The following is an 18,576-nucleotide window of genomic DNA, read 5'->3' on the forward strand; positions in this document are numbered from 1 at the left end:
TGCCCACAGTAGTACATATGATGGTCATCCGAACTGAATTCGCCCATTCCCATCCATTTTAGTTCACTGATGCCCAGGATGTCAATATTTATTCCTGCCATTTCATTTTTGACCACATCCAGCTTACCAGGGTTCATGGTTCTTACATTCCAGGTTCCTATGCAATATTTTTCTTTACAGCATTGGACTTTCCTTTCGCTTCCAGGCATATCTGCAACTGAGCGACCTTTCGGCTTTGGCACAGCCGCTTCATCAGCTCTGAATCTACTTGTACTTGTCCTCTGCTCTTCCCCAGTAGCATGTTGGACGCCTTCCGACCTGAGGGGCTCATCTTCCAGCGTCATAACTTTTATATGCCTGTTGTTTTTGTCCATGGAGTTTTCTTGGCAGGGATACTGGAGTGGCTTGCCAGTTCCTGCTCCAGGTGGATCACTTTTAGTCAAAACTCTCCACTATGACCTGTCCATCTTGGGTGGCCCTGCACGGCATAGCTCATAGCTTCTCTGAGTTATTCAAGCCCCTTCTCCAGGACAAGGCAGTGATCCAGGAAGGAGAGCAACAATTTAGTATCAGCTTATTGGTTAACCAAAGGGCTTTTAATAACTGACATCACTTTTTTTAAACAACAGCAACAATGTAACACAAAACTGTTCAAAACAGTAATAAAAACTAGTACAGATCATCATCTCAACAATCAACTGCTTGAAGTGCTATGAATTCCATTCTAGGCCTGAACAGTGAAGCTAAAGAATCTGTGAAAAGAAGAACTTATTGTTATCAAATGAAATTAAGGCTATAATCCTATATCCACCTAGCAGGGAGAAAGCTCTGTTGACCTCAATGGAACTTTTTCCTGAGTATATATGCACAGAAGAGGTGGAAAGCCAGTAGCCTGTGGGACAGGTATGACCCATAGGGTTATTGCTCACTTACTATATCATTTCTCAAAAATAATAGTACAAACTCAGGGTTCACAAGGCACCTTAGAAAAGCACAACAATCTCTGAAATGTCCATCAGGCTTAATAGGTTAGAGAGATGCCTAAATTCTACCCACTGGTGCCAAACATGCCTAAGCCATCTGGATACAACCCAATATTTTTATCATAACAACAAACAACAACAATGTAATATAGAAATATTTATTATAATAATAATAATATCAGTAATATAATAGCCAATATAATAGTACCATAGCAGTATGTAATAGTAATATAAGTATTATGTAATAACAGTAATATACTACTAATATACAGTATAATAATATATAATTTCTACTATTATTGTTGTTCAATAAGAATAGTAAAATTATATATTTGTGTGTGTAAATTTGCCTTCATGCCAAAGCATATTTTACTTGGCAAATGAAGCAAGGTTGCATCAACAATAGCAATTAAATCAGCAAAGCCAGTGAGCGATTGTCCCTGATAAAGATATTCAAAACACATTGGGAAATATTTATTGAATTACAAGGGCACCCACTACCATTTCCCCCAATATTTAATTTAGCCCCTGCATTTTAGCAAATCAAAGGAGCGCATGAGACATTTACATGATCTTTACACACACACACACACATTGTGCTCTTTAGAAACACACTGGGAAATATTAGTCTTGGCTACCACTTTCCTGCAGTTCAGCAGCTGTGGCAGCTGTCGTCATTTTCTGCATTAGCAAGAAAGGTTTCTGTGAATTTGTTTCAACAGCCCTGAGGTCTGTGCCAGTGATTGGTTTTACCAACTGTTGTTTAAAAAATTATCATGTTGGCCTTACTATCTACTGGTATCTTTGACATATTGAGATTACAATTCCTTTCCAAAGATTTGGGGATTTTCGTAACGTATGGTATGTGTTTCTTTGCGTCTGTTCCCCAAGTTAGTGTCAAATTAACATTGGGCCAAGATAACAATTCCCTCCATTTCTCCCTTTAGCTCAAAGTAGCAAGGTCCTCCAGTATTGCTTAATATCTGGCATCCTGTTTGATGTCAAATTAAGGCAGCTGTTAATATGAATAAGAAGATAGTCAAACGCCAGAAACTCATAGCATTTTCTCCTCTGATAACACAAAGCGTTTTGCCCTTGATAATGGCAACTTACATTATGGTGCGATTACCATGACGGATGACAATGATTCTCCTGCTCCTTTAAAACGATCTCCTGGCAGGGCATGAATACTGCTTCAATTTCAATTACAGGAAATATGAAGTTCTGGTGGAACCTTGTCCTTTCTCCTTTTAAAAAAATCTGAAGTGTGTTCAAAGACTTCATGCTGAGAATAGAGACTAGTTATAGAGTCAAATATTAATAGCCTGTGAGCCAAACTAAACACGATGGTGGCTAACCCATATGTTAGAATCAAGCTGCGGCTGAATCCAGGGGGAGAGAGAGAGAGAGAGAGAGAGAGAGAGAGAGAGAGAGAGAGAGGGAGGGAGGGAGGGAGGGAGAGAGGGGGAGAGAGAGCTTAGTGTATTGGGTTGGAAAGAGGGGTAGTGGTGCTGGATCTTTCCCCTGCACGTGCTTTTCTCCTTCATATTGTTCCAGCTATTTTTCTCCCAGTGAGGCTCCAAAACCAGAAGCAACAGCTTCCAAAAGAAAAACAACATTAAAAAAACCCCTGGTTTGGGGTTTTCTCTTGGTCTAGCATTCTGTTCTGCATGTCCCTAATGGGATGTCCACACAGTGAACGAATAGGAACATCTGGCACAACCCACATTGAGTGATGCCACTCTCATGTCTAGTTAGATCCTAAGCAGTCCATTCTGTGTGTTTGGTTCAGCTTCTTGAAAGGTTTCATGAATCCACCTGTCAATTTTGTGAAGAATGTGAGAGACCTGCTGATTCAGACCAAAGGCTTATCTAGCCCAGCATCTCATTTTCCACAGTGGCCAGATAGATGCCTACGGGAACCCTAATAAGCTGAACACAAGCCCCTTCTTCTATGATTGGTGTTCACTCTGAACCTGGAGTTAGCAGGTAGCCACCATAAATCTTATCCTCTCTATTTGAAGCAGTCTAAGTGAGCACACATAGTTTTAGTTTTGCACTGCATGAAGACATACCTCTATACACCCACCAGTGTTGTAACATTTATTTGTTTGCACTACACTGACCTCACTGCTGCCTTGCCTCTTCCACTGGTGGAGGCCAAAATCCCTCACCTCATCTCACTGTCCAAATCCCTGATCATATTGTTCTACAATTTATTTATTTATTGAGGTGTGGTGACCAGAACCAGTACTCCGAGGGTAGTTGTCCCACAGACTTGTATGCAGACCTTGGTGCTCTGTGGCACCAACTGCTCCTAGATCCATAAGAGGACCTGTCTTCTTATTCCAGGGCTGGTGAGGGACTTTTAAGTTTGTTTGTTTTTAAGGCCAAGTATGCAATGTCTGTAGGGACCCAGGTGGCGCTGTGGTTAAAACCACTGAGCCTAGGGCTTGCTGATCAGAAGGTCAGCGGTTCGAATCCCTGTGACGGGGTGAGCTCCCGTTGCTTGGTCCCAGCTCCTGCCAACCTAGCAGTTCGAAAGCACGTCAAAATGCAAGTAGATAAATAGGAACCGCTACAGCGGGAAGGTAAATGGCGTTTCCATGTGCTGCTCTGGTTTGCCAGAAGCGGCTTTGTCATGCTGGCCACATGACCTGGAAGCTATACGCCGGCTCCCTCGGCCAATAATGCGAGATGAGCGTGCAACCCCAGAGTCGGTCACGACTGGACCTAATGGTCAGGGGTCCCTTTATGCAATGTCTACTGGGTCATTAGCTCTGTATCCTTACTGACGCTCTCCAAAAAGGTTAGTGAGACAGGATTTACCATGCTTGTCCTCCTTTGGCATGACTTGTGCTTCTATAGGCTTGATAGTAAAGGTAAAGGGACCCCTGAGCATTAGGTCCAGTCGTGACAGACTCTGGGGTTGCGATGCTCATCTCGCTTTATTGGCCAAGGGAGCCGGCCAATACAGCTTCCAGGTCATGTGGCCAGCATGACAAAGCCACTTCTGGTGAACCAGAGCAGCACATGGAAACACCGTTTACCTTCCCGCTGTAGCGGTACCAATTTATCTACTTGCACTTTGACGTGCTTTCAAACTGCAAGGTTGGCAGGAGTCGTGACCGAGCAACGGAAGCTCATCCCATTGCAGGGATTTGAACCGCCAACCTTCTGATCAGCAAGCCCTAGGCTCTGTGGTTTAACCCACAGCGCCACAGGCTCGATAATTTCACACCTAATACTGTTTTCCACTATTTTTCTGTGCTCCCTTCCATAGGATTATCCAGAAACATGGAAGTAGTGGCAGGCGAGTCAGGGTTTCACCTCTGGCTCCATATGAACCTGTGCCCGGACTCTGTATGCATACAAGTAGCATACAAGACGTTCACTCTGGATTTGCCAGGGGACCTGATTCTGTGCTCAGGGCCCAGAAGTGTACAATGTGAACATGCATAGGTCCTGTACACGGGTTCAGAAGAATGCATGGAAGTCGGTGGAACCAGCAGTCCAGGTCCCAATCCTCCCTGGTCGATGTGCACATTTGCTCTCACTGTATTGTCATGTGAAAAGGGCTATTGTCTATTCCTAAAGTGAACTTTGCTCTTGGCAAGTATGTATGCTTAAACTTTCCCACCAAGTTGGCAAAGATTCCTTTGAGTATTTCCCAGCCAAATTAAATTTAGGAGTTCTACATATCCCTGGTTTTGATCAGCCTTCATTTTTTTCCTCCCTGCTAGGTTTCTGTCACCGCGTCTGGATAAAGATGTGAATGAACTGCAGTCAGCTCACAAAGCTCTACTTAAAATCAGCTTTTTGAAAACTGGCACGGTGGCTTAACAGGCTGACTTGTTGATCCTGCTGGACTCAAAAGATTGTTGTTTGGTTCCTGGCATCCCCAACATGATTGAGAATTCCGACTACAATAACTTAGCAGAAACTTTCCATGTGTCCCTGTGCCAGGAAAAGGGAGATACTCCTTGCAACAGTTGCTCCCTCAGGGTGGAGGAAATTAGAGGGAGGGAAGCATGGAGAGAATTACAGCTACTCTACACTACTGAGCTGGCTCATGTGGTGATATTATTGGCTGACAAAGCCTTGGTCCATGAGAACTCTCTAGCCAAATCATCTTTTGGAGAGATGTGTGGCGGTGTTTTTAGGACACACTCTTGCACAGAGCAAGGCTGGACCTTTTCGTTTCAATCTGCAAACATTCTTTTAAATATATAAATTGGCTTAGATTGAATTGGTTGTCAATTGCTCACAAAACCAGTGGCCTGTCCACAATTGTTGCCAGAGGAGGAGACAGAAGCCTCATCCAGGTATGCATTTGCCCACACGATTAACCTTGCGAGGACAAATGAAAGCCTGAAGAGGAACAGGAGCATTTTAGAGTTTGCTATGGTTCGTTGAGAAGGTTCTAAATATACATAGACCAGGCTTTTCAGCCTGAGGGCTAAATTCACCTCTGGGCAGCCTTCTGAGGGCCACATGCCATGGGGGGTGGAGCCAGAGGCAAAAGTGGGCACATCAACTAATGAAAAACTTTACCTTTGTGCAGTAAACTAGTTCCTACACACACTCACACACTCCTTCATCCTTCATCCCAACTATCATGGGGCATTATGAGAGTGCCAAGGATACATTCCAATCATGTGTGAAGTAGGGACAGTGTGGGGGAAAGTTTGAAGTGCTAGAGAGGCCTGTTGGCCCACATTTGGGCCTCAAGTTAACTGCCCCGATATACGCCCCAAAAGTTAGGAAACTTCAGCAAACTAGATTTGGAGTCATTGGTTCTTTCCATTGTGCATTCTGTTTCTGCAAACAGCAACACTTGCCTGTGGAACCCACCAATATATGACTCTGATTTTTAAGTGTTGCTTGCAATGAATGATCTGTGATGAGTGCTAAAAAGGAAAAGCTTGCCTAATAAGAGATTCTCGATTGCGAAAACTTTTCTGTCCCCTTCCTGTTATTTAAATGGCAGACATAGTTTGAAGGCAGAGTGAAATTTCAGAGAGTCTTGGTAATAAAGCAGTCATTTACAGTGCAAACCATGTGATAGTCCTCCAAGGCTGTTCCCAAAGTGAAAATTGTTCTACTGGATATGTGATTTCCTGTAGTTATTCCCTCCCCCACCCATAGTATGTCTTGTATTTTCTTTCTTTCTTAAGGAAGCTAAATTCTCTGCCACCTAAAGAGTTTTGCAAATACATTATAACTTTGTTCCCAGCTGTCCCTATAGCTGAACAATACATTTCACTGATCTCCGCTAAAGAACTTGCCTTTGACATTATGAAGCCATAAACCCTATATAAGCAGTACCCAAAATAAAAAAAATTAAGCATGCCATTGTTAACCTAGTTTTCTTAAACAATAGGCCTAAATCCATATTAATGATTTCAAAAAGTGACCAAGCTTCAGCACCTTTTGTCCTCTATGCATTAACTATCCAATAATCAACAGTAGCTGTCCTGTATTCTACTGTCTTTAGCCTAATTCAGGGGGACAGATATTTGTCATCACCCTTGAGCTGGGAGACCCATTCTGACAGATCGACATCCTTATTTATGTAACAATGTCATAGACAGTAGCCTCTAATGAGTGGAGTGACATAGAAGTCTGTTAGAGGGAAAGGCAGAGGAAAACTGGAAAGGGCACGAGGGGTTAATGGGACTTTTCAATTCCAGCCTCCTGGGATGTGTAATTATGTTCTAATAAGGAATGAATGTATTGATTAGATTCATGTGCAATTGTATTCATACACATACATTCAGCCCCACATGCATATAGCCGGTAATTGTGCATGCTTTGAATTTCTCCAGTTTATGTTCCTAATACGGTATATATAATGGCCTCTTTGGTCAGAAACATACAGGCTCCCGTTCATAACCTTTTGCTGCATCCTCCCTTTTTGAATGTCCAGCGATTTCATTAGTTCCCTAATTTTTTAAAACTTCAAACTTGGGCCAGCAAAAAAGCAAACAGGCACACTTCAGCCTAAGAGCTAATGCTTAAAGGTGAAGACTTTTTAACACATGAAACAAAGGTAAAGGTAAAGGACCCCTAGTAGTTAAGTCCAGTCGTGAACGACTCTAAGGTTGCGGCGCTCATCTCGCTTTACTGGCCGAGGGAGCTGGCGTTTGTCCGCAGACAGTTTTCTTGGGTCATGTGGCCAGCATGACTAAGCTACTTCTGGCGAAACCAGAGCAGCGCACAGAAACGCCGTTTACCTTCCTGCTGGAGCAGTACCTATTTATCTACTTGCACTTTGACGTGCTTGCGAACTGCTAGGTTGGCAGGAGCAGGGACTGAGCAACAGGAGCTCACCCCATCACAGGGATTCAAACCGCCGACCTTCCGATTGGCAAGCCCAAGGCTCAGTGGTTTACACCACAGCGCCACCCGCGTCCCCTGAGCACATTTGTTGTTGTTGTTTAGTCGTTTAGTCGTGTCCGACTCTTCGTGACCCCATGGACCATAGCACGCCAGGCACTCCTGTCTTCCACTGCCTCCCGTAGTTTGGTCAAACTCATGTTCGTAGCTTCGAGAACACTGTCCAACCATCTTGTCCTCTGTCGTCCCCTTCTCCTAGTGCCCTCAATCTTTCCCAACATCAGGGTCTTTTCCAAGGATTCTTCTCTTCTCATGAGGTGGCCAAAGTATTGGAGCCTCAGCTTCACGATCTGTCCTTCCAGGGAGCACTCAGGGCTGATTTCCTTAAGAATGGATAGGTTTGATCTTCTAGCAGTCCATGGGACTCTCAAGAGTCTCCTCCAGCACCATAATTCAAAAGCATCAATTCTTCGGCGATCAGCCTTCTTTATGGTCCAGCTCTCACTTCCATACATCACTACTGGGAAAACCATAGCTTTAACTATACGGACCTTTGTCGGCAAGGTGATGTCTCTGCTTTTTAAGATGCTGTCTAGGTTTGTCATTGCTTTTCTCCCAAGAAGCAGGCGTCTTTTAATTTCGTGACTGCTGTCACCATCTGCAGTGATCAAGGAGCCCAAGAAAGTAAAATCTCTCACTGCCTCCATTTCTTCCCCTTCTATTTGCCAGGAGGTGATGGGACCAGTGGCCATGATCTTGGTTTTTTTGATGTTGAGCTTCAGACCATATTTTGCGCTCTCCTCTTTCACCCTCATTAAAAGGTTCTTTAATTCCTCCTCACTTTCTGCCATCAAGGTTGTGTCATCTGCATATCTGAGGTTGTTGATATTTCTTCCGGCAATCTTAATTCCTGCTTGGGATTCATCTAGTCCAGCCTTTCGCATGATGAATTCTGCATATAAGTTAAATAAGCAGGGAGACAATATACAACCTTGTCGTACTCCTTTCCCAATTTTGAACCAATCCGTTGTTCCATATCCAGTTCTAACTGTAGCTTCTTGTCCCACATAGAGATTTCTCAGGAGACAGATGAGGTGATCAGGCACTCCCATTTCTTTAAGAACTTGCCATAGTTTGCTGTGGTCGACACAGTCAAAGGCTTTTGCATAGTCAATGAAGCAGAAGTAGACGTTTTTCTGGAACTCTCTAGCTTTCTCCATAATCCAGCGCATGTTTGCTATTTGGTCTCTGGTTCCTCTGCCCTTTCGAAATCCAGCTTGCACTTCTGGGAGTTCTCGGTCCACATACTGCCTAAGCCTGCCTTGTAGAATTTTAAGCATAACCTTGCTAGCGTGTGAAATGAGGGCAATTGTGCGGTAGTTGGAGCATTCTTTGGCACTGCCCTTCTTTGGAATTGGGATGTAGACTGATCTTCTCCAATCCTCTGGCCATTGCTGAGTTTTCCAAACTTGCTGGCATATTGGGTGTAGCACCTTAACAGCATCATCTTTTAAAATTTTAAATAGTTCAGCTGGAATATCATCACTTCCACTGGCCTTGTTATTAGCAGTGCTTTCTAAGGCCCATTTGACTTCACTCTCCAAGATGTCTGGCTCAAGGTCAGCAACCACACTACCTGGGGTGCATAAATGAGCACATTTATGCTTTGCTAAAGAAGGGAATACCCTTCACGTGACACTCTCATGACGTTCAAAGGGTGAAATAGCTTAAAGCTATTCCTTCTTTAGTATGATCATAAATGGTACACTACCACTACAATAAGGAGGTGTCTGGTTTTTCTGTTGTTATTATGATCATTTATTGATTTTATATACCACCCTATACCCGGAGGTCTCAGGGCGGTTCACAGAAAAGATCAACATAAAAACCACAATATATATAATCAAAATAAAAACAACCCAATAACACCCCCTCCCCACAAAAAAGAGCCACATTTTAAAAGGGCATAGGGTGCATCACGGTGTTTCTTCTCTCTGCTATACTCCCAGTGGTCATTCCTCCTCTGGTCACTTCTGTGCATACACAACCTCCCTGTCTTGTCTCCAGGCATTGCAGTCATCTGCAAGGGATTCCCATATGGCGGGTGTTATAAGAATTTTAATGTCATATATATATATATATATATATATATATATATATATATATATATATATATATATAAAATAAATGTTCATATCTGTATATATAAACCACATGTCTGAAACCCCACAGAAAGGTCCTGAACAAATTGACCTCAAATATTTCTCTGCAAGGTCAAAGTGGGAAACCTCCCCATTGTCTCTTTCCTCACAAATCCTGTCTTCACAAATCCTGCTTTTAGGGGCACATTCAAGATATGAAGAGGGTGTGAGCCTGTAACCTGTGACCTAGATTCAGGAATTAAGTATGGTAGTTATAATAACAAAAGAGTGGCCAAAATCCAGATAATGCAATCAGGTAACTTGCCAGACAGGAGATAAATAACGCACTCAGATTTCTGCTGTAGGCCGCCTTTTCTGTGATGTAGGTATGATGTATCTGGGCGGTGGTCTTGGACTCCAGGGCAGGGAATTTAAAATGTCTATATAAGGGCTTGCACTCATGGCTCTGGGTCCTCCTCCTCTCTCCTATGTGTAGGGGAGCACCCTATTGCAACAGTTAATAAAGATCAGGCTTACTACCTGTTTTGCTTCTCAATATTCTCTGGTTGGTCTCTGTTATTTTTTCCTACCGATAGAGAACCTACAAAAGGACTCTATATGGGCTCTTGGGTACCCCATAAGGGAAAGGAGCAGGGTTTTTTTTTTTTTACTTATATCACGGGGTTAATGTTGCCAGCCTTCAGATCACATTTTCTTTCTAAATCTTTTATTATATCAGTGTTCCCTGTTGAATGCTTGCTTACTCCAAGGGTATTAGTATGTTGTAAGAACTAGATTGTGCTGGTGTTTGAATATGTCTTTGGAAAAAGTAATGTAAAGTGAGACAAAGACGTTGAAAGACATGTTCTCATGTCTGGATTCCTGCGATCTGTGCTAGAAATGTACCCAGGCTACCAGCAACAAGAAGGAAGATACAGATGCTCTCTTTTGTCAGGCAGCATTAAGGAAGGATTATGAAAAATTGAGATCTTTTAAAATTGGCCAAATGATCATAACTCTTTGAATCTGAACTATGACCCCTACCTAAGATCCCAGGACAATTAGTTCCCAGTGGCATGGCATTGTAAGATGCTTTATAATAGCCTAGAGAATGCATGTCAAATTCTCCATACCTGCATGCGGAATCAGCCCTGCTATTAGAATTTGATCCATTTACAGACATTTAAATACGATCTTTATATCACAGGAAATTGCTATCAAATCCCATTATTTAATTGGGTAATTTACTTCTCGAGCTATTGGGACATGTGTAAAGTAACACTGACTTAGCAGAATTATCCTTTCTTGTTCCACCTATTAGCACTGATGTCAGCCTAAGCTTTTTCCTCTTAGTGAGCCAATCTTTCATTCAAGGCATCGAAGATCCTGAGAAAGTTTGCTTCATTTCTTTATCCTCCCCCCCTTTCCAAACTGTTGAGTGAGCTCCTAAAAAGTTATTGAAAGGGCATTACCCAGCCTGACACATTCCATTTATTTCAATATGGTGACAATGAGAGAAGATCTAGTTAAAGATATTGCAAAAGCCTTATGGGATACTTAAAAGAATTTTTTTTCTGGGAGAAAAATGTAATGCATTACAATAGAATACTTTGTTTTTGTAGAAGGGCATTCTGTATTCGCCCCAAAAGCTGCTGACTTAATCATTAGTTATGATGAGAAGAGATTTAGTGGTTTCTTTCTTTACACTGTCAGTGAGAACAATGTAGCTGAAAAAGCCTATGCTTCCCATTATAAATCACTATAAGCTCCATGAAAATTTCTCAACTACCCTGGGGTTTGAGTGAGCAAAAACTTGGTGGTGTAGACTCCCAATAGCAGCATGTTATGCAGAGCACTATAGGGTTTTTTATGAGATGCTGTGGTATATTGCAGGGCTGCTATGCAGAATTTCCATTGTGTGACACATTATGAGTTGCTAGGGTTTGATGTGCAAAGTAACACCCCTTTGCCTTCCGTTCCAGTTCATGGGAATCGTGTATTTTTATAAAGTGTTTCTAAAAATTGGGTGGAGAGTGGGAGAGGGTTTTTTTTGCATTCTTGGGAATCATATAAAATGGGGAGGGGGAAGCGGAACCCTCTCTTTCAGTCATAGCCTTTTAAAAGTTACATTTAAAAAAAGAACCCAGTTCATGCCACAATTCCTTTTAAGTTGTCAAGAGGTGAATTTACAGAATACATCTAACAAGCCTGCCCATTAGAAAAACAGTGGCTCATTCACATAACGGATGACTTTATAGATTTAGCAAGCAACATCCAATTATGATATTCTACACAAACATTGTCATTCATGAATGAAAGTTAGCATTTAGCCCCACTGCAATTAGGTCTGAGCTACCAAGCAGATTTATCAATGTATTCACTTGGAAGTACTCATAGATAGTGTCTGGGGCTTTGAGGGCATCCTGTATCTATTTTGACATGTTTTGAAACTGGAACATGACAGCACAAGTCCCAGTGTTGTATATAAAGTCTAGATTATTGATTTGCATGCTACTCTGCATACCATATTCTCTTGAAAGCTAGCTTTCATGTGTTGTTTTCCAGATAGTAAACCCCTCCCCTCAATACACATCTAGGTTAAATTCCCACTTTAAGTCTTAGCTTAGTGTGAGGTGCATGAGCCTCAGGCTTGTGTACTTAGGGTTACAACACAAGTGGCTTAATTTACGGAAGTCAATTCTGTATTTGAGGAGCTGTCAGAGGATAGTTCTCTATTTGAAGGATTCCTCTGTTTGAAGAGTTGGCTGGTCCACTCAAGATAAAGAACCCTAAGAAGACAGCCTTGATGTTGCCCATCAACAATGAATTATTGATTATTTTTTATATATTCTTATATATTCCTGCTTTCCATCATAAATCACCTCAAAGGGATTCAGGAAACATCACCAATAAAACACCAACTTTTACTAGGTCTACGTCTGAAACCACCCACATGTATATTGCGTGTATGGACCCAACACAGACAACCGAGAGGAATCTTTTGAGGAGTGAATTATCTTCTGACAGTGAGGCTCCAGGTATCATGATGGCGATAGACTGATTGCCAGTATCAAACTCAGCCTCCTCTAATTATTTATAAATAGGCCCAGTTTTGAGAGTAAAAAGTATGCAGATGTGGGGCGTGAATCCTTCTACCTTCCCTCCCTATGAACTCTTCTTCCCAATATCTTCATTTTCAGTATTGTAGCCACAAGGCAAAAGTTTTGGGGGGTGACTTCAGGCAATGGACTGCTGGGAAGGAAGAAGGCTGGTGGGAAGAGAGTTCTAGTGACTGGCTCCAGGAAGCAAAGCTGTGTCCCTTTTTGCTCTTCAACTTAGAAGAACCCACTCCCAGTTTATACATTACTGAGAAAGAACAAAGTTTCAACAAAGAGCATTGCATCATGCTTCAATGGAGGCTTCGAATCCTACTGCCTAGGTTTCTTGAATGTGTTTCTGCAGCATATTGCAAGTAAATACAAATGTTTTTGTTGTAGAAAGATGCAAAGGATCTCCCCCTCTCCCCTTGCTGCCTGACCACCCACCCACCAGTTAATAATAATAATAATAATAATAACAATAATATTTTTTATTTATACCCCGCCCATCTGGCTGGGTTCCCCATCTGGCTGGGTTCCAACAAAATATTGAAATACAGAAATCCCGATCGTTTGCATGCGGAAGTCCAGTTCTGTAAAATATGTCCGAAATTCCTATGACTGGGTTACAGAGCCCTTAGGGTCAGAGTTGTATCAGCCTCTTGTACTGGTTCTCTCAGAGTTACCAGACACATTTACTAGCTGAAAACCTCACCACCCTTTGGAAACAGCCTGGTTAGATTGACTTGCTTTTTGCTTCTCAGTAACCAGAATAAACACCCCTCCCCTTTCTGGTCTTTGTGGGCTCGGAACTTTGGGATTTCATTTTGTATGTCAATGACAGCTGTAGAAGCCAGCTGCAGACGTACATCTTCATGGAGACAGGGAAGCTTATGGCTTTCTAAACTATTTGCTTAGTGTAATTTTCATTACTCGGTATCTTTCCCCATTCCTTGGATTCCTGTGAAAGCAGTTATCCAGATCTCAAATCTAAAAGATTCATCGTAAACCATAGGATTGATCAAGCTAGAGGAAAATGAAATGCATTCTTTCCGAATATGTGCTTCTCTCTGACAAATCACTGAATGCTGAACTCCCCCAAGGGCAAAGAAAAGCCACACAGTATTTCTTCCTGTATGTTAAGGCCACATATGCATTACACCGTACAATGCAGTTGTTTTTTTACTTAGGAAACACAATAATGTATTACTTGTCTCCCTAAGAGTTCTATTATGGAAGCTGGACTGGGTAGCTCCTTGATGGAGAACATAGAAAGCTGCCCTTACAATGAGTCAGACCATTAGTCTATCTTGCTCACTGTTGTCTACACTGACTGGCAGAAGCTCTTCAGGATTTCATACAGGTTTCTCTCCTAGCCCTACCTAGAGATGCCACCCACTCAGGTAGGGGTTGACTGAGGGCAGATGGATGTTGGCGGGGCAGGGCGCTATTTGTCCTAATGGACTAGACTCCATTGCAATAGGATTAAAGCATGACTATCACCAGGGCCGTCTTAAGCGCCCCTGGTGCCGTGGAGCGACGGATTCCTCCGGCGCCCCCCCCCCATTTCCCAGCGCGGTGGGTGGGCGGGCAGGCACAGCGCGGTTGCCGTGGGCGCAGCTGCATGTCGAACCGGCAGACCGGCCTCCTGGCGGGCCGGTGCCGTGGTGCCCTGCGCCACCGGGGGTCACCTGGTGTTAATCAATGATTATTCACAATGTGAATTGCCTATGGCAGCTTCTACTGTCACTATTTTGCAGGTTGGATTCAGCGGCATGCTAGCAAATTCAGGGTGCACCGTTAATGTGGATTTTGAGCTCTTGGACAACAAACATGCTTTCCAAAAAAACCCACACCACATTCGATATGACAATGCTGTGTGTGGTTTGTGTGTGAGGTATTTAGAGTCTATACCCTCTGAAATTTGTCCTCTTTCTTTTTTTTGTTCTGCAGAAACACAACTTCATTTTAAAAAATGCAGAAGTCAGACTAGGTACGGTAGTATTAAAAGAAATTGAATGAAAGTGTGTCTGCAGTTCTACAAATATTTTTTTTGCAGCATTGCACCTTAAAAAGCATTTTATAGTAACTTTGCAGATAGTCAGGAACCAGAGGATGTTAATGGGAACATGTGTTTCACGAACAAATGTATTCCATATTTTAGGAAAAACATTAATTCTTTAAACTCATTTCCAGCATGAGGGAAGGTGATTTTGTACTCTGGGGATAATGATTTTAGGTCCTGCTTGTTTTAGCAGAACATTTATTATTCAGTCAGAAAAAGAGAAACTGGTCTGTGTTAAACCCATGAAAAATTAATAGACAGCCTGCCTCATAATGGATAAAAAGAAATACATGCCTTACACTACTTGATTGTATAATATAAGGTGCTCCAGATTTTATATTTACACACACACACATCATGGAATTCATGAAATAAATTTCTGGAAACCTGACTGTAGATTTGGGATGGTAAAATGTAGCCTTCCAGATGTTATTGGACTCCAACTCCCATCAGCTACCATCACTCAGTTCCAGCCAGCCTGGTCCATGGTCAGCATTGATGGGAGTTGGAGTCCACTAACATTGGCACAATTTCCCCATCCCTACTGGTCACCATACCTCAAGATACGTCTATTTCATTTCATGTATACACACTAGGGAGTGAAAATTGACTGCACATCATGAATGCCATATCATGGCCCAACACCCCTTGTACAATCATTACGCGTGAAGCTCTTACTGTGGATTTCAAGTCGTCTTTTGCACAGAAGTCTATGAAGGGGAATGCATTGTATATACAAACCCTCCCATAACATAACCAGCACATAAGTGCACATTGCTAAAGAGATAGATGTTAGGTGTGTGCCCAGTACAAAGGGGGCCCTGACAGAGAAAAAATAGCAAAGGTACCGGTACTTGCTCATTGAAGAGTCTGAGTTTCCCCAAATCCACTACATGTGTGTGTGTGTGTGTGTGTGTGTGTGTGTGTGTGTGTCAGCTCTAGATTAAGTTGGTGCAAAAGAAAGTAAGAGGAAGAAACAGCATCTTGTTGAAACTAGCCTCCCAGCTCTAGATTTACATAACAAGATTGCAAGTGTAACTTCATCAGCTGAATTTCTTTGAGAAGGGGGGGTTGGCGGTGGGGGGGGGGAATCGTCCAGCTGTATTTGACTTAGTCATTAGTTCAAACATCCCATTTATGTAACATCATTCCCTAGATCAACTGTAAAAGAGACACTGTTGATTTTGGCTGCAAGCTTAGGGTAGACCGACATTGCCGCTTGATCTAAGCAGCTGCCTCTTTGCTATTCCCTCTGACTTCATAGTCATGGGCTGAAGCATGAATTCATAATGAAGCTGCAACATGTGCACTAGTACGTAAAAACAGGCATATGACTCATCTGATAACGCCACTTTCAAAGGGAGGATGAGGCGGGGAAGAGAGTGGGCTTCCCCTGGAGACTTCACTTAATTGTTGCAGGAAATAGGGTGGGGAGGGGAATGCTTCTTATATTGCATCCCAAGTGAAGATTTGACTCAAAGGATTATCTCTCGTGAAAGATGGAATATCTGGCATGTTTGGCATTTGCAAAGCTACGGACCAAAGATGTTTGCCTACTGCATCTGAAGACAAACGCTGAGGCTGCATTTTTGTTCTGCAGAAGAATAGATTTGGAGAAATACATATGGACAATATGGAGAATGCAAATTCCACTTGGATATGTACAATTGTGGGAACCAGTTGCAGAATCACAGAATCTTGACTGATGTAAAGACTGACATACAGGAAATATCTTAATTTCTTGGGATGTGTGTAATATTCTATCAGAATTACATTTCTTTTACATTCTGACATTTGAAAAAAAAATATATAGTGTTACATGCCACCCCAATCTCTAAGTGGTGCAGGATTCCAAGCACATTTACCAGTTCTGTGTAATGAAGAGGCACAGCGGGGACTGCAGTTTTTATGATATATGTTGAGTCGTGGGAAAGACAGATGAAGACACAGCTCTTAAAAAACCAGCTCTTTATTTCAGCTCTGAGTCCTGGACTGCACAATAGCTTAGCTGGCTGGCTTATATAGTACTCTGTAACTTGCAACAGTAAAACCACTTCCGCATCCCCACGGAGCAGGTGTTGTGGGCGGGCCCCGACGTGGAGGGAGGGGCATTGCCACACAACAAACTTCCCCTAGCTACCCAATCCGTGAACAGCAGTCTCAATCCTCCATTTGCATGTTGTGGACCTGAGTGAGAACTGCAGCCACTGTGGGCAGCGTAAGAACTGCAGCCACGGTGGCCAGAATGAGTACTGCAGTCAAACTTAATACATAACACATAACAATATATGGTTTATTCACATATATATGCAACTTGAGCCTAGGATGTTGGAACACAGCATTACACCCGAAGGGAGTCATGTTCCTTCTATTGCTGCAGTCTTGGATTCAGAGAGACTCCAAACATCATGCCTGACCCTCTCTACATATAAAAGAGACAGAAAGCCTTGCGCTCTGTCCCCCTCATCAAGCTTGCAAAAGTGAAACTTTTTCCTGTTTGCTTACACAGGCAAACTGCAATCTTATTCTTAAAGTCTTTGTTTCTTTATACATTTATATAAAGACATTAGAACATTGGAAGTTTTTGACTCTTTTCTTAATACAGTGGTACCTTGGTTCTCGAATTTAATCCGATCCAGGAGTTTGTTTGACTCCCGAAACAGTTTGAAAACCAAGGCGTGGCTTCCAATTTGCTGCAGGAACTTCTTGCACTCAATCGGAAGCCACAGAACCCCTGTCGGACATTCAGCTTCCGAAAAAGTTTGCAAACCAGAATACTCACTTCTGGGTGTGTGGCATTTGGGAGCCAATTTGTTCGGGAGCCAAGCCGTTCAACTACCAAGGTACCACTGTAGTTCTTAGCATGGGATTGACTTCTCTTCTCTTCTCTTCTCTTCTCTTCTCTTCTCTTTTACAGCTGACACATAGTAAATGGATGTACATAAACCTAACACATGCTCACATGATGTAGATTCTTGACATAACCAAAGTTGGAATCACTGGCTTCACTGTGATTATATTGTAGATATGTTATGTTGAGGTCTGCTTACAGAAGAATCAGGTGCAAGAAGACTGTGGGGAAGGAATAATTATGCTATGAAATAAAACCAGGGCTTGGCTCACCCCTTTCCCTCTCTTGCAATTAAAAATCATTTGAGGAAGACATTGGGGACATGATCTTTGGGGTCCTGCTGTCACATCCCCTGCTGCTCCTCACAGCATTGGAATAATTTCTGTAGGGGAGTTTACGCCCCATTCCAGAAGCTTCCCCAACATGTGGATAAATGGGGCAGGTCCTGCCAAAAGGAGGCCAGTGGGCATCACTCCACTCTCCCCCTCATGTGAATAGGAGTGAAATAGGAGTGAATAGGACTCATTGGATAATGACAGCCTACCAAGAGTGGCTGGGGAAACCCAGCCAGGTGAGCGGGGTATAAATAATAATTAATAAGAATAAGAATAAGAAAAAAATCCTCAGCATAACACTAAAACCTGTGGACATCACAAGGAGAAGGGGACGACAGAGGACGAGAGGGTTGGACAGTGTTCTTGAAGCTACCAACATGAGTTTGACCAAACTGCGGGAGGCAGTGCAAGACAGGAGTGCCTGGTCATGAAGAGTTGGACACGACTAAACAACAACAACAAGAGGAAGAGGGAGAAGAAGAAGAAGAAGAAGAAGAAGAAGAAGAAGAAGAAGAAGAAGAAGAAGAAGAAGAAGAATCTCCTCCGCATTACACTAAAACTCATGGACATCAAATAAAGCAAAATGTTGGAAGATTCAGGGCAGATAAAAGAGTTTCTTCATGCACTGCATAAAGTGTGGAACTCATTCCCACAGAAAGCAGGGATGGCTACCAACCTAGATGACTTTAAAAGAGGATGAGGCAAATTCATGGAGGGAGGACTATCAAAGTCATGGTGGCTTTGCTCTGCCTTCACAGCTGGAG

The sequence above is a fragment of the Zootoca vivipara genome, chromosome 1, assembly GCF_963506605.1.
Source record: "Zootoca vivipara chromosome 1, rZooViv1.1, whole genome shotgun sequence".
Lineage (NCBI taxonomy): Eukaryota > Metazoa > Chordata > Lepidosauria > Squamata > Lacertidae > Zootoca > Zootoca vivipara.